At 34.4% G+C, this 18,613-nt stretch overlaps 1 protein-coding gene across 1 annotated transcript in view; it reads right to left on the bottom strand.

The window, feature by feature from the left end:
• GMDS (GDP-mannose 4,6-dehydratase) overlaps nucleotides 1-18,613 on the bottom strand; it is a 574,889-nt gene that overhangs the window by 421,172 nt on the left and 135,104 nt on the right. The gene's annotated exons all lie outside the window — the stretch shown is intronic.

Genomic DNA, 18,613 nt, shown 5'->3' with positions numbered 1-18,613 from the left:
GTCCCTGATCATAAATGGACAAAAGAATTTCAAGAATATTCAGAAGTCCAACAGAGGCTGTGCACAGATCACTGGATCTTTAGAATCTGAAATTTTTCTTCTATTTTATATTTTATTATTACAGATAAGTATACACATCAACCCCCCATGGAATAATGCCTGGTCTACTGTGTTTGGGAGAGAGCAAAACAGATGGTTCTAGTCAAAGCACTTTAACAACCCCCAGCTTTCCCACCTATCTATGAAGGGGTGGCAGTATGGGGGATGGCCAGGAGGCAGACGAATGTTGCCGGGACGAGAAAGAGGGTGGGAGTTTAAATCAAAAATAGACAGGTAGAGCAGTGAGGGGTAAAACTGAATGTAAATTATGGTTGGCTTTAAATATAAGAGTTTTAATGTTTTATTAGTAATAAATCCACCTTTTCCCCCTTAAACTGCTGTCACAACATGTATTAGTGGCCCCTGACAAATGCTTGAAATCTTTGCCATCATTATTACACAGGAAAGGCTTTGAAAGAATTCCAAGCAATCCATCCATGTCATACTTTGACAAAGCAAGTGAGAGGCAATGGGTAGAGAAGATTTAGCTCTGAATAAAGAGTGAGAAAGCCTTAAGTCTAGTCCCAGTTCTACCCCACATAAGCTAGCTGTGTCTGACCTAGGGCAACCTACGGCAAGGAGCTTCATTTCTCTGAGATTCAGTTGTCTAACGTATAAAATGAAGGCATTAGACGACAATTCCAGTTAGAAGAAGGCAGTCAGCAGTGTAGATACTTAGGATAGTGATAACAAAAGAAATGCCAAATAAATAAACTGCTGCCATTAAGTATTGTGTATAATTAATGTTCAGGTATATTTCTAAATTTTGTACCATAGCTAAAAATAAATAAAAATAAATAAAAAACCAAAACCTTCAATACTCTACTGAAAGTATGAGAAAACACAGTATAAAGCTGATAAAATATTTCCTTATATTAGTAAAAACAAAAAAGCTAGGATATTAAGAAAATTACAAAGAAGTTATTTTTGCAATTGCTCTTCAAATAATGGAAATTTAGTCACAAAGAAAGTAATCTACTTGAAAAATTTAAGCTTTTATTATAAATAGCAAAAAGACAAAGACCAATCTAAGAAGTTGTACGTAATTTATAACTTCATATAGAAACAAATTCTTAAATCCTTATGGTAATTGCAAAGAAAAAAGGTGGGGGGAAAATCTAATTTTTACATGATTATTTGAGTTACACTTACAGCAATCAATGCACAAAACTTTTAAGATTTCCACAAGTTATATAAGGAAACTAATAAAAAGCTGAGAGTAAATATTTTAGGAATGCCCTAATTAGGATTAATACAAGACTGATAAAAGCTTGAAAAACCAACCTAAAAACAAGTTTGCCACCTTGAACACATAAAATGTCCCTAAATGGAAAAGAAATCTGGATGATTAAAAATAACTGAATCGATGCTAGTTATGTTGGAATCTTTCACTTGGGAATACAGTACTTAAATACAATAATAGCTAAGATGAGAAGACATGCTTTTATTAGTTGTAGTATATTTCTCTGAATTTATAAACCCTAGAAATAAATAGCACTCCCTTATTCAAACAAAAATTAACAAAAAATGAAAACCTTGGAAATTAAAACTTTTATTTTTTTTCTGCCAGTAGATGAATTTGGACTGTGCTAATGAAATTATGTTATCTTTTAAAGATGCATTTTTTTAAATTTTCATTTTTGTTTTCTAAATTCATGCTCTATATCTAACCACTACATTTTGCACTATAAACTCCCATTTAGCATACATTTAGTAGAGCCCCCAATACTGGCATACTCTATTATCCTAAAAACCAAACATACTTTAAACTTAATTACTCCAACCAAAATCCCTCCCTCTCCTTCCCAAAAAAGCAACAATCATCAAATAGAAATTTATGAAAAGTTGTATTTTAATGAAATTTACTTGTAATATTTAGAAGCTTAGTTTCCATAATCTGCATATTAAATAGATTCAGGGCATGAAATAGTTTGGTTGGTTTTTCCCTGATGAACAAATTTGGGGCATAACAGATCCTACTGCAACTTCCTATAAATTTTAAGAAATAAAGACATAACTGCAAAAGCAAAATATAGAAACAAATCAACAATGGCACCTAAATTTATTTATATACCTCAGAATTAATATATGGAAATACGTATTACGTGTAAGAAAAATTAGCATGTAGTATTCAGAAAACTAACTTACTTTATTCACTCAAATTTCAATTTCACAGAAAATATTCACATACTAATTTTCTCTAGATAACATATACCCATGGTAACAGTGTGATCAACAACTTACAGAGCATTCAACTTTAGTCTGTACTTTCTGACAAAATGGACTATAATGCTTTTTCCATCCCAGAGTTTCCACTATTCTGTCTTAAATTTTTAAAAAGCTATAAGCCCATTTTAAATGCGGATGTCAAATATTTCTTGAAAAAACCATTACATGCTCAAATCTGTCAACTGATTCTTCCTCAAAATTAGTTTTAGAAGAGATAGTTTGGACTTTTCATCCTTAATTTTTATTAATGTTTATATTTACATTAGCAAGACATAAAATTTATATTGATAAGCATAATACACTGCAAAAATAAATCATATAATCCTAAGATTTTAGGGCTGAAAAACATCCTGGAGAGCATATAACCCAACTCTTCTCTACTTCCCAAAGTCTCACCCCCTTTTACAGATGGGGAAAACTGAGGATCAGAAAAGTCACATGTCTTGCTCACAAGTTTTGCTTTTACATGACTGAAAACATTCTGACAAATCTAATTCCTTTTATTTCTCTTCATAAAGAAAAAATACCCTGTACCAGTATTTAGAATGTTTTACATTTCACTATATCTATCACATATATGGTCAATGAGGCTTAAATGAGAGAATAATTATATAATTAACACTGGGTTAAATATATAATATTGTCAATATAGTGAAATCCTTAGTTCATGTGTCAACCAGGAACCTTTCAGATTCATAACAAATATCTAAGACAATTTGCAGACGTTAGTCATGTATAATCATGTGTTTTCTTAATGTTTTCAGTGTTCCAACAATCAATATTTTCATCATTATAGTGATGTTTCATTAAGATATATAAATATGCAAAAAAATATTTAATTTAATTTTATGAAGCTCTATACATAAAGGTCCGAAGTCACAACACAATTTAAATAAACTACAAGACTATTCAGTAAGGGGTTTGATATGTGGCAACAAACATGTCTTTACCTAACACAGATGGAAGATGGCAAATATAAACTAAATGACAGCAACAAACCTATATAACTGAGAAATCAAGATACCACATAGAGCACCAGGTCACAGAGCTAATATTAAAAAAAAAATACTCAAACAAACATGTGATTAGAACAGTACACAAATGTCATGTGCTAACATCTGGAATTAAGATTGCTACAGTGGAGAAAATGAAATGCTCTTAAAAAATAAAGGCAAGCATTACATCTCTGAACTTGTTGTTTTACACAAGGAAATCTTACTGGAAAATTAATTTCACTAATAGTTTTGAATAAATGTAAGAAAATGAGTACAATGAATCAACACTTTGTAAACTACTATTTTATTATAAAAGAAGATAAAATTAAACTGCAAGGTTTTTATTAAATATTTCATAAGCATATGAATTGACATTAGGATTTCTTTTTTAAAAAAAGTAACAGTGTTTAATGTCAAAAAAATTCACTAACAATTTTTTACTTAAACTACAAAGTATAATTTATGCTACAATATAAAGAATGAATTTTTAATGATTTGCAATTTAATATCTCCAACCAGATAACTGTGCAACCAGAATATTTATGTTGTCAGTTTAAATACATCTTTTCCCATATGACACATCTATAAATTCTTCCAGAACTAGCACAGCAGAAAACATACAAAATTAGAAAAAGAAAAATCAATGAAACTTGTCAAAAGAGAAAACTCAAAAAATGACAAGTTAATATTTTACACTTTGGAGATTTTCGTAACTATGCTTTATAGATTAGTCTCTGGATCTTATGCCAATAAAGTTGAACCACCAAGACTCATCATTATAAAAGATGTTCAACTTGATTAAGCAGAATCCTCAGGAAGAAACTGAGAGAGAAAGAAACAGGGAGTGAGCAAGAACACTAGAGATACAAAGGAATCTCCCACAAAATGAGAGAGCACGTCACATCAACGCAAAATTATCCTTCAAAGAATACAAACTATGGGCAATCCATTTATGAACTTAAATGTTCAGTGCAAAAATAAAGATGCGACCTATAAAAAAGAAAAAGGAATTTTTAAAAGGATAAATCTGGGGCCAAAACTGAACTTTAGAACATTTATATTAATTTTCCAATAATTATTAATACTTCATAAAAAACAATGGTTACATGAGAAAATATGCTTCAGGATTATAATCTCATCTATCATTTTAAATCATTTTTTGAATACTTATGTACTTTAAAAAACTTTATCAGATTTTTTAAAGCACAATTTGGGCATAATAAGAATGAAAAACTAAGAACTGTAAACACAAATATTTGGAAAGTATATTCCAAATAATAGAGTGCACTCTTTTTTTGATCAACTTAAATCCTATCTAATTAATTACATTAAAGTTAACAAAATTAAGAAAAAGAAATCCTCAAGACAAGTATCACATAAGCTATTGTTATATTATTTGCAAGCATCTAAGACTTTATAGGATTTAGTCATTTTACAAATGTGAAGCCACCACAAGTTATAATTGGTTATAAGATGCCATAAATTTTTAAAGAACTCTATAACTCACATAAAGTCTATTTTTTCTAGTTGAAAAAGTATGTCAAAAATTATTTGTAAAGTATATCTTTTCTCAAATCCATTTAAAAAGTTATAAGCAAAATTTTTAAATTTTATTCATTCAACATTTAATTATTTATGTAAAATATTTACAAAATTTTATCAAAAAAATTGATGTGCCCATGCTAATATTTTTAAAAATCAAAATACTGGGTTTAAAAAAATTTTAAACAAAGTTCTTCTGTTACATTTGCCTACTTTAGACATGACTCTTTGAAACCAGGCAGTTGAAGGAAGTGGTGTTGCAATACTGCCCTTTTTATGAAAACTGCAGCAGTGAAAAGGTCACATAAATAATCTGCATCATACTATCCCATTAAGAAAAAGCACACAGTCTAAATCTAATACTGCCAAAAAGGGACAAAGAGTATGAAAGAAAAAGTATGCTGTCACCTGCAAAACGTATTATATTCTGGTTAAAAGTTGGTTCCAAACAGCAGATGTCAGTCTAAAACAAATTATATTTATATCTAAATCTAAAACAAATATATTTGATATTTTGATAATGATTTATAAAGAAATTTACACATTATTGTGACAAATCTGAACAGCCTTCACTTTGGTTTTAAGAATTGTATGACTATGCAAGTTCATCTTACAAAATTCCATTTAATTAAAAGCCCACAAAATTATGAAAAAAATTACCCCTACAATCAAATTGAAATTTTGATTAGTACAAATTTTTTTACTTCTTGTACTTATACAGCCTACAATTAAAAAAAAAAATCAGAGTAACACAGACCTATCTATGTGTACACACTGAAGTTAACAAAAGGGATTTAAAAAACAGAATATATGTATGGGGGTATCTTCTTTTTCTACCACTATGACAGAGTGTAACCATTTAATCATTAATAAGTAACAAGAAGCAGCCGGAATATGTTTTATGCTTCATTAAAACAACATTGAGGCCCATTACAGTGCACAGCAAATGGGGCTGGAAACCACCGCACACCCTGGCAAACCACATTCCCTTCTAACCTCGTTTGCTTGAAGCAGCTACAGAGTGAATGGCAATATACTCTCAAGTAAGCCTTTATTAAGTATGAGAAATAAATTATATTAAGTGTTATTTTTTGAACCCAGAAATGAGGGGAAGGGTTGTTAAGATATCAAATTTACTAAAAAAATAATTATGTGAGAAATAAGTTGCTGTCACAAGAGAGACTTGCCAGACACTGCGTTTGAGCAAGTTGTTATACACACCTTTGGAATCAATTTTGTGACACAGAGATTAGTCTGTGGTACTAAATCGCATGAGAGTGGATCAGAAAAAAAACTAAAGGGTACGGAAATGTTTTCTTGAACAACATTACCATTACATTAGAGGCATTAAGGAGCCCTTATTATGTTTATAACTAGTAAGATACTGACATGATTCGATAGCTCAGGACATGTTACAAATTGCTTTTTTATAACTTGCCTCCGTATCTCAGGTTTCTAATAAATATGATTTTACTTCATTAGATCCCCATGTCTGTGATTTTACCAAATTTAATTCTACAACTTGAAAATTACCTTGGAAATTTGTGGGAAGCCACAGAAAGGTCCTCAGAAACAGACACATATTAAATATTAATTATAATGATGACTGTCATCTTTTATAGTGATTATGTCATTATTCAGGAATGCTAATTAAGACATAAAATGACTCCTTAATTGCAAATGCATTCTGAAGAAATATATATTTGCACTTGTGTGTTTAATAGCAAATCCAGCGTGGGGACCAGACCATAACAGACTGCAGTTCTATTTTCTAAAATGCTGACATTTGAGCAAATGTTCCCATGGAATGTTTGTCTGATTCGTGGACTGACATTTCCTCTTTGTAACTTGCTTAACTAAGAAGGAGACATGCAGGCCAAACTCTACAGTACCCTCAGGCAGCAGGCCATTACTTGCCGCTGCAACTTGTGTACGGTTTCTCTTTTACTTCCCTCTTTCCCTACCGCCCCTCAGCCCTGAGCTGTCTCTTTATTTTGACATGCATATTATCTTAGCTGATTTCTATCATCTTACAGGAGTGGATGACATACCTTAAAAGATTAAGCCTTCCCACCTGGGATTTGTCCAGAAATGCAGTGTATTATAGCTTCTCACAGCCTTCTTCATTCTCCTATATTCTTGTGTTATCAATAGTGGCTTTCTTTCTTATTTTATGTTTAACTACAGGACACAGGCAGCTACGTTGATAGAAGTCAGTTTATAGTGTCATTCATCTTTCATTATAAGAACAAGGTTGACTTCCGCTGTCTGTAACACTTTGCTGCCATCTATGTGTAGAAAAGAGCACAACACTCCTCCATGCACCAAAAACCTCCTGGGTTGCAAAAAAGAATCCCAACTCTAATCTCAACAGATGACAAGGGAAGCTTCAGGAGTAATTTGCCTCCCCCCACGACAATGCCAACAATGCCAAAGCTTACCAGGAATTTCTATAAACAACTTCCTAACACTGAAAGAGTAGTGAGGATGCATTATTTAAAATAAACTAAAGCCAACAATTTCATTATTGCTGCTGATAAATTTTAGCTAGTATGGCAACTTCTACAGTTCTGTTTGGAAAAGAAAGTGACAAGAAAAGGTGAAGTTTTAAGTCACTTAAATAATTACAATAAAATGAACGAACTTTTGCTAAAGTGCAATCTAAATAATCTTGCCAAACACTATAATGAAAAAAGATCATTTAACCAAAACAATCTCATAATATTTAATACTAAGTGAATGTAAAGCAACCAGATAAAAAAGTATTTATTCGCATTATTTAAACTACCAATAACTCAAGTACTGTGATTTAATAATTAACCATTTCCATTAAACACTCAAATATTCTTTTCTAAAGAAGACAGAGACGGACGCCTGGGTGGCTCAGTGGTTGAGCATCTGCCTTTGGCTCAGGATGTGATCCGGGTCTGGGGATCCCTGTGGGGAGCCTGTTTGTCCCTCTATGTCTCTGTTTCTCTCTGTGTCTCTCAGGAATAAATTAATAAGATCCTTTAAAAAATAAATAAAAATAGAGAAGACAGAGAAATACATCAGAACCTGAAGAGCCTGTCAACCTCCCCGTTAGTATTGCCTATGTTGGTTTTCAATTGTCCTGACGAATGTCAGTTCAAAAAAACCAACAAAATCACTCCAGTGTGAGCCATATGGTAAAGGTAACCAAAACAAAGCAAGCAAACAAACAAACAAACAAACAAACAAAACTTTCCTCTACTAAACCATCTAGCAATCCACACAGTGAAGGTAAAAATTGATATTTCCAATCAGGACTAATGATATATGTTAACAGTCATAAAGAATGTTCCTTAAATGTTGTCAATACTATTGATTTCTAAAAGACATTTTACTATTAAGAAAAACTGACACAAACAAAGCATATGGGGTTGGGAGTAGAAAGGAAACTCAGGAAAACGTTTTACTCTGATTTACCAAATAGAATGAAAAGCTGACCCTGACTGCCTCGCCTCTGCCAGTCTGCCATGTACAGTAACTGCAAAACTGCTATCAGCATAATCTTTGTCATTCAGAGAACACTTCATTTTAATCATCAACACGTTTCATTTTAATCTTCAACACTAGAATCCTAATATAGAAGTTGAGCTCATTGTTTAAGATTCAACATTTTTTAAGGAATTTTTGGTCTAAGTTGTTCTAATGACAAACTTAACAGGGTTTAACAAGCCATGCCAAGACTTTATGCATATTTACCTGTAAATAAAGCAAATTTAAACTCATCATGGATGGTTTTTTATTAACATTCATAAACAATGTACATATTATGTGAATGTTACTAAAGAAAATAACATAATGATGCCTACTAATCTTTCACGTTAGACATTTTTCAAAAAATGGAGATCTAAATTATAGCAATTTTCTTACAATTTATTTCTTTTTGGCACTGGTAAGGTATCCAATACTTAATAACTTAAGTAGAAATTAAAACAAAATTTACGCACTAAACTTTTTGAAATAGAAAAGGTTTCATTTTATTTTACTGTACCAATTTTAAGAATCTAACAAAGAGAATTTTATAAACTCCACTTTTACTAAAAGAATATAGTAGGAATCATATTTGATATCAGGCCATATGAGGTGTTTTAAAAGAGCAGTTCAGTTTAAGTTCTTAAATTTACACACAAGTGTTTTGTGGTTTTTTTGAGTGGAGGGGACTACAGATACATCTAACTGTGACATTAAAGCATTATCTGTATCTATCTTTATTTATAAAAATTACATATTCCAATCTAACTGGGAATCCAAAAAGTTTTCATCGTTAAAAATCCAAAACAGAACGTTTCACTCATAGTACCTAAACTATTTGTTTACTATTTGTGTTTTACAAATACATCTAGAAATGTATATTAAGATTTAGCTATCTGCATTAATTTTAGCTTCATTGTTACAAAGCTAAAATAATACTTAGATTTTATTTAATAATAAGTGGATTAAGAGTGCAAAATCCAACAAACATACCTTTGTGTGGTCCACTAATTATAAGCAAAATTCCAAACGTTATTAGCTGTTATCAAAATTACAATACCACCTAGATCTAATAAAACAGAACAATCTGTTTGAACAGGGAGAGGAGAACTTTCATAGAGTGTTCTCTCTCATATAAATTCTTAATGGACTATAAAGGACTTTTTAAGTGGTTTTAGATTTGAATTCAATTGCTCAAATCCGTAACAGGCTTCCAAAAAGAATTTGAGCCAGATGACACACAGGGACCCACAAGCATTATAAAGTCCTGCTCTGCCCTCATGAATGTAAGATAAAAAATGCTAAACTTCTTTCTAAGAATCATAGGATCTGGTTAGCCATATTTACATTCGTGGAGTTTATGCACTATAAGCATAAATGTTAAATTATAAAATGAAAAGGTTTTGTACTACAACAACTAAAGTTACTAAATTTATTAAAAATTCCGGAGACTGTGCCTACAGGTGATCGACCAGAGAATCAAACGAAAAGAAATGGAGGCTTAGAGAACAAATACAGCAAAACTGCAACTTTACTGGAACATAGAGGTTTGTATCACTCAAGACATCTATCTACGGAGAGTAAAATCATCCAGGAGTTGCTCCATTCATCTTGCTCACTTCACTCGTAAGGGAGCTAATTTTTCCAGAAACAGACACACTGTAGCATGCATGGATATTAGGTCTAATTGCAAACACACCTTTTTTAATAGATTCTCAAAGTTGCACTCACTGCTCTTTATCAAGTAAACCCTTCTGCTCATAAGTTACCTTCATAATTTCAATATTAATAACTTGCTAACAACTAGGGTGATTTTATGCTTCTCAGAGCATACACAAGAATTACATATAAAAAGTATTACATAGGAAAATATAAGAACTAATTTTAACCCTCATAAAATATATAAGCCAATACAATTTATTTATCTGCTAAGCAAAAGAAGTTATCTTCAGAGATCAAACAAGGAGTTATAATTTGTGTGTACTAATATATGAACAAAAATATATTTGCAATATTAAAAAGGAAATATTTACTTTTAAATCTTGGAAAATAGGTTAATTGATAATATAATAGTCAAATAACTGAATTGGCAATTTCTTTAAACAGAATACCCAAATAGGAACAAATTATTCATTTTGGTTGTCAAGCTATTGATTCTTCTGATTCCATAGTAGCAAAGATTATTAGCTTCCCAAAGCTTTTAAGGAAACTTACTTACACACCAGCACAGAGGAGACACTCAATATAAATTTTTTTATTGAACTATTCCAGCCAAAAAGGTTGTGATTATTCCTGATGACTTAGCACTACTGTAGATTTCTATTTTCCTTCTATACTAATTTTATTTTAATATCACTTATGTGCTAACATTTCACCTTGTACTGTTGTATTTAGGGATCTTCTTCACTATGCAAACACTACTCATATGGTATTAATTACAACCAGTTTCCTCCATCAAGGAAAAAAAATGCTTTTAACTCAAACCTATTGTATCAAAACTTTATTTCACTGTAATAAGTGGTGGGAATAAGAAGAGAGGTGAAATTTCAAACATTAGGAGCCTTATGTTCTCTTCCCTTGGTATTTCAGTGACATCTTTCCCATCTCAGTCTTCTTAGATTACCTGTACAACAAGAAAACCAAGTGGTGTCAGCCCTGGGCTCCAGCCTAGATAGTCGGCTCTGCTGCTCATCAAATGGAAGTCTTAAGCTGCGTTTTGTAAAATAAGGGCTTGAGCTGCCTCATCGTCAAGATCTCTTCCACCTCAAAATACTATGGCCCATTTCATAAAAATCAAAGGGCCCAAACCATCATTTTCCCCTTTATAATATGGCATAACAAGTTAATGTTTCAGTGGCAGGAACTACAGGCATCTGAATGAGGAAAACATTCTTACATATAATTTCAAACAAACACAGATGAAACAACGAATGATAGTTAGATCCCGGTGTTACCTTAGGGGATTTGTTTCTCAGCATAATTTGCCTCATGTTAGCCTAAATTATAATGGAGAGCACACTGGGATTGGAGGTAGGGATACACAGCAGCCAATTATTTACATTTCCTGCCCCCCCCCCATTCCTACTACATTTATTTGGCAGCCTTCTCCCTCACGATGGACTGTGCCACCGTTCCCTGGCGTTACTACTACAAAGAGCATCATCAGCAGAGCCTTGCTGAGAAGCTGACATTTGAATAAAGGTTGAGGGTAGTGAAGGGAACGAGCAGGTGGATATGCAGGAAAGAGTATCAAAATCAAAAGCCAGTGCAAAGGCCCATAGGTAGAAGCAAGTAGTAAGATCTCCAACCTAAGATAGGTGCTCATCTTGTAGATGAGTAAATGGAGACTTAAAAATGCCAAGCACTCTGCTGAAGTCACATATCTACCACTTAATATGGCCACGATCTGAAGTCAGGGAAAACACCAGGGCCCAAGGTCTAGGGTAGGCCTGGATCTAAAATGTTACAATGCGTCCTGGGAATTCTATCTGCACCCCAATTTTGAGAACTTTTGCATGTACCACAGTGTCTCATGAAAACCCTTCTCCCCGCCCTTCTGCCCTGTGACAGTCATCTATAGGTTTCCCCCACTATCCAAAAGTAGACCACTCTAGGAAACCTTTCATAAGCCAAAATGGCATAAAGTAAAGAAACAATTACCATTAATTTATATGGAATAATTTTTTAGCATTCCTAGACTCAAAAAATAACCTCTCTTAGGCTTTGCTGATACCTTAGGACACATCCTGCTTAACAGATACAGAAAAGAAATTGAGATAAAGCACAGATGCTCACAACACAAAACTAACTTGTTTTGATGCTGAGATGTTTAATGTAGTTCCTGGGGAAGAAGCATGATGTGGCCACTCTCGCTGCTTGGGGTGCATGCTGCCTCATGCAAAACAAGTGCTGAACACTATTTTTGCTATTTTCATAAAAGTGAAAATTTTCTTCAGATTTCTTGTGATTGGTGAATATAGGTACTAATATAGGTCCATCATAAAAGCAAAATGGTATAATGGGATCTTTCAAAAAGTGGGGGTTGGGGGATGGGGATACCTAACCTTTTTTTTTTTAAGATTATTTATTTATTTATTCATGAGAGACAGAGAGAGAGAGAGAGAGAGAGAGAAGAGGAGAGAGAGGCAGAGACCCAGGCAGAGGGAGAAGGAGAAGCAGGCTCCATGCAGGGAGCCCGATGTGGGACTCGATCCCGGGTCTCCAGGATCACACCCTGGGCTGAAGGCAGCGCTAAACCGCTGAGCCCCCACCCCCACTAGCTATATTCACACAATTTGATTTAATGAAATCTAACATGCAATTGAGTGGGACATGAAACTTGACTCTCACCCACATTTAAGGATATTCTCAGTTTCCTTCCTAACAGAAATAGCTAAGCCCCCCTCCCTGCCTACTCCTCATTTTCCCGTTCTACCCACACCTCCTTTTCAGCCTTCCCAAGATTAAAAAAAAAGGGGGGGGGAATGAATGATCAAGGACATAAGGACACAGAACAGTGCTCTCTGTCATTTGCTCTGGGTTTTTAATAGGCCACCCCTTACCCTTGCTATCATTATACAGCAAAGGGCCACACTGTTGCAATTTTATTTTGTTCTATAACTGGTTTATTTAGGCAGTAACCAGATATTGAACCCAGGCACCTGCCCTTTCCTAACATAATGTAATTCTCCAATGCATTTAGTCACCTGTCCCCTCCTCCCCTCAATGAGAGAAACCATAAGAAGTTTAGGCTTCCTGGAGATAAATATGGGGGTCAGCTCTCTAGCTATAAATTTCAATTCCCAGGACCAGCCAGGAAAAAGCCACTGGAGATGACAGTCTTTAACTCAGGTAATTAAACTTCTCAGTCTCCTTCCCAGGGGCCACTTGTCTAATTCCCATGCCTTTTTTTTAATTCCCAGCTTCATTCCCTAGCCTGGTTTTTCTCTCATCTCTCCTCAATTATAACTTGGTGCCTGGCCACTATACTAGCCACTTGGTTCACAATCAACTCTGCTTCTTGTCTAGCTTCCTGGACTGGAAGTACCACTGTGAGGAAAATTTAGACTCAGCTTCCATGTTCACAATCTGCTGACTGGTCCCATACAACCAGACAAGGAAATCCCACTCACAATTCCTGCTCCTAATCAGCCATGCCTCAGTTTACCTTCTGGGCACTCAGGCCTCCCAACTGTCATGAAACAAAATTAAACAAATAGTTTACAGAGAATTAAAAAGGAAAATAATAAACCTTATTAGAGAGCTAGAAATCTAATGAAAAGTATAGAGTTATTCAATTTGCATAAGATAAAATTAAAGAAGAGACTTAATAATGGTCTTCAACACTGAAAATCCTTCTCAAAACTAAAGAGAAAATGACTTTCTGTCTCCACTGACGACACAAGGAAAAAGAAATAAGCTTAAGAAGAAACTTAGGTATGTGGGGAAAGAAAAATTTAAGGTGAGAACCATTTTACATTATAATTGTAATCATTTTCTTGAATGGTCTTTAAAATAAAGAATAGAAACGTCTGAGTTCCAATCCTGGACTGGCCAGCAACTAGATGTGTGATTTTGAGTAGATAACTTCATTTATAAAATGGAAACCATATGAAATCATTTCTGAAGTTCCTTTTAGCTGTAACATTCCATGACTGCATAATTTTCATTTCTTTGGGAAAAAAAATAAAGGCAATTCCAACATAACACTGTGAGACAAAAGGGAGTAATGCTGGACTAGATTGACAGTAGAAAGATTTCATCCAACAGTATGGTTTCAAAAATAAATGACATGAGATTACCAAAGAAGCTTGAGGAATGGTGGATAAATCCAAAATCATGACAGTAATGCACACTGAACAGATAAGAAACTTAAGACAGAAATTACTGAAAAACTATTATTTACACAGTTAAAAAAAAAAAGAACAATAAAGCAGGCTCTTGAAACATTTTCCCCATCAAAATGGGCAGAACTAAATATTGGATAATTTGTTCCTACTGGGATGATGTCATCATGCTAGGTTTAACTACTTTTAATAACTAGTACATTTCCGTCATCTCTCACTTTCTCCCACATAAGATCAAATCAGCCTCTCAATGACCCACACTTCATGAGTCATAATTTTTCTGTTTATGATTCAGAAAAATGTCTTCAGTCAGTATTTCCCAGACTGCTGTGGGTTTATTCCAAGAACCAATTTCATCTTCATTGGTTTCCTACAGGAAACCAGACCAACTTCCTATTATTTTATTTTCCTTACTTTTAGCATACCATAGCCCACAGCAAATTAACTGGAAGTGAGAGTGATAGAAGACTTTATCCTGCACAAAGAGAAGCCAACACAAACAATGCCTAGTCTAGAAGTCACAGATTCAAAATTAAATACAAAATGTGCTAATATTAGAACGTTCCTTCAAAAAAGCTCCAAACCAAATAATAAACATGTATTTTAATTACCCTTACTGCAGGTATTCCACTGTCAGAACTTTTGTTTACGAACTACTGTCTAAGAATACAATAAATCCTGCAAAGCTGATTAACGTGTGTGTGTGTGTATGTGTGTGTTTTCCATACAAAGCCCCTAACAAGCTGCTAAGAGGACAGATAGACCGCTGAAGCCCAAACCCGGAGCCTTGGAGTGGTCAGGGAACAGGGCAACACCCCAACAACATGGCAGTCTGTCATCCCCGGCTGCCATCACTCTAGCCCCTGCCCCACACCTGCTCTTTCTAGGACTAAGAATCAATCTGACACTAGATCACAGCAGAAATAGTAACATGGAACGTGGATTTTTTAAAGGACATCCTAGCAGTGGTTTGTACTCATACTATTCCTCTAAAATACTGTTATTTCTCATGGACTACACAGAAAAAGATTTGTCAATGTGAACAGTTTCGGTATAAAAAATATATCAGATTCTCCTTAGACTCTTTCCATTCTCATCATTCCTGATAACAGGTACAGTTTTAGGCTTTAAAAACTCACAAGGTCACTAACTGGCAAGGAGCAGGATAATTTTACATCAAAGTCAAAAATTGATATATTAAAAAAGGGCCGAAGAAGAATGCATGTGAGGCACATATTAAATATGGATAAAACAAGAAGCTGGAAACATCAGAGCAATGGTTCTCAAAGTGAAATTCTCAGATCAAAGTCAGCATTACCCGAACAATCCTAAAAATGGAAATTCTCACCCTACTCTAGACCTAATGAATCGAATTCTGAGGAAGGGCCCTGCAATCTGCAGCTGATGCTAAAGTGAGCCTTATCTATCATATTCTCTTTCTTCCTTCTTACACCAGGAAATTTCTAGAAAAGAATCCACTCAACTTGCATTTCCCTCATAACCCCTCAACTTCTAAACTGCACCCTGGCTAACTCTTCTATCATATTGCTAAAATGCTCTTTTTAGAAGTATCTAGCACGGTTGATATTCCCTCCTGCTTGAAATGGTCTGATTTTTTACTTCTGTAACACAATTCTACTCTCCTGCCTGTCCATCTCCTACTGTGATCGGTGACTACTCTTCCTCCTCCCACTCTAAATACACTCAGGTCCTCTAGATTCAATCTTCAGTGCTCTACTCCTCCTTCTCTACCTGCCACCTTGCTATCTCAAGAATTCCCAGAGCTGACTTTACATCTCTATACCCCCAAACCTCACAATATATTTTAAACTGCCTGATGACCTGCTTCATCTGAATGCACTTCAAGGACTGCCAGTAGAACACATCCAAGAGGGAATGGAATCTCTCCTTTACCCTGCCTGACTCCAACAGTCCCTCCTTGAATGCCTGCTTCCAGTATTGGTACCATTAGTCATCAGGTCCCCTGGGCACTGGAGCATTGCTTTCCTGCTTCCCTGGCTCCCATATCTTATCAGCACAGAGGTGTCAGCCCTACCAGGCATCCTATGTCACCAACCTCATTCCCACCATCTTCAAACAGCTTCCTATATCTCTTCGGAGTCCTATTGCTAGACTTACCTGTAAAACTCATCTCCAAATCTGTTTTCCTATGTTCAAAAATATGCAGAGGTTGCACAAAGATAGCCCAACTTTGGGCTACAGAGCCTTACATCACATTTCTCTTCATTAAATTTTTTGCTCAGCTAATCTAGAATGCTCATCATGTTAAAACATATCCCAAGTTTTCTCACTTTTAACTCTTGGCCTTACTACCTCCATTCCAACTACTAGTTCCCACTTAACTGTGTCTGCAAACTTCTAGAAACCTACTCCTTGATACCATCATAATCCCCTCAGACTGAAGTCCTCTCACCCTACTCTAAAAACTCAAAGATATTAGCGCCAGCCTCCATCACTTGCCACAAATCACTCCCACATACATTTAAAACTTCCACAACAGACGTGGGTTTTATATAATCTTTGTATCCTCCCTGCCACCACACGTGGAAATATTTGTTGAAGGGCTATGACCTTACAAGCCAGAATTCATATTCAATTAAGCACCATTTCTTCTAATTAAATGGCCTTCAGGAGAGGCAGGCAAAACACAATAAAAACAGACAAACTTCACAGACATAGCAACTTAGAATAAAATGACTCCATTTCCTAAGCTTTCTATACTTACAGTGCAACCACTCTAGAAAGATAACCACATAGTATTAGGCTCATTTCAAGAAGAAAGGACTTTCTGAACTACAAAAACTTTTTGGAAAAAGGAGAAGACTTACTTATTTAACACTAAAATGATGGGAAGACCTTCTATAAATAAATCTTCATAAAATTTCGTGCATCTTCCTACCATGCCAGTTTATAGCTCCAGGGGTGATAAACTATCCACAATCACAAGGGAAAGTTTTTAATGTAAGGGAAATGGAATAACAGCACATCCACTACAAAATACTCAGATTTTGCCTGGAAGATACTCTCATGTGGTCAAGAAGGCCAAGAGGCAACTAGAGAAATTATAATGTGGGAGATGGACTGATTGCTCCAGTCAGGAATGAATAGTCTTTATACCTGGAGTGACGAAGAGAGTGACTATTCCTCTACAGAAAAGGGAGGTGGAATCTCTCAAGGCATACTATGCATAAGATACCTTTTCAAAATGAGAAAATACATTCAGAATCATCTAGAAAAACAGTTCTGCTCTAAATGAAAGACTTTGATAGCTTTCACAGTCCAAAGGTTAACACTGGATACTGAACAGAATCATCAGAGGTTAAGAAAGTGGAAAAAAATTTTGTCTTAGCACAGATAAGAACTATCTTTATTGCCATGTAGCTATCCCTCAAGGTTAACATTTTAGAGAAAAATGTAAATTATGAGGATATATACACTTTTTAAATTTGATATCAATTTTAAGACTGGGTTTACCACTATGATTCTCTATGTTCTACACATGTGGTTTCATTTTATTTATAGTTTCTTCCTTAAACTACCAGAGATATAAAACTGGCATATAGCTTCCATTCATTCTAAAGTTGGGGATATGAAGGAATACAAATCACCTTAATTATTTCTGAAATAACACTGCTAAATTCATTCATTAAACAGTAAAAAATACTGATAGATTCGTTGGACTTTTTTTGGGGGGTGGGGGCTCTTTTAACTTAGAGCTATTTGCTTTTATTTCTAAGCTCCACTATCCTGATTGAATAAGTATCTAAATAGAACTCATGTCATTGCTCGCTTTGGATTTCACTCACTCAAGTGAACACTAGGATAGAGCAACAAAAATTTGAATTAAGCAGATTGCTAGAGCCCCAGGGATGGGCTTCTCAGGTTTACTGTGATTTGTTCCAGAAAGAAAAACTAAAGCGAGATAGGTAGACTACCGGAGAATCAGAATTAAGGGAAAGAAATCAACATTAGCTGTATCATACTGGAGAGACAAAAGGTGAAAAAGAGTTTTTCTTCCCATGAGTTTTACTATTTACCATAAAAAGTTAATTCAATTAATTTTAACATATTATTGAACTCAAAAAATATTTTTTTCTCAGCCAATAATATAACCACTACCAAAAATTAGTATTAAAATAGAAGTCCTATTGTGTTACATTTTCCAACATTTAAACAAAACACTTCATTCACAATGTGATTTGAAATGGCAGAAAATAGAGTACAAGATCAACCCAAAATAAAAGAGTACAGCTATTTTAATGTTAGCAGTAACATCTCATATTGCTCAATAATAGAGAATACACTTTTTAAAAGTATTAGTATTTCTATTAGATTCATTAATTAAACCTGAAGACTAGGAGTATTGCCTGCATTAAGAAGCAA

The sequence above is a fragment of the Canis lupus genome, chromosome 37 (genome assembly GCF_048164855.1).
Source record: "Canis lupus baileyi chromosome 37, mCanLup2.hap1, whole genome shotgun sequence".
Classification (NCBI taxonomy): Eukaryota; Metazoa; Chordata; class Mammalia; order Carnivora; family Canidae; genus Canis; species Canis lupus.
This window is presented reverse-complemented; position numbering and strand designations above follow the sequence as displayed.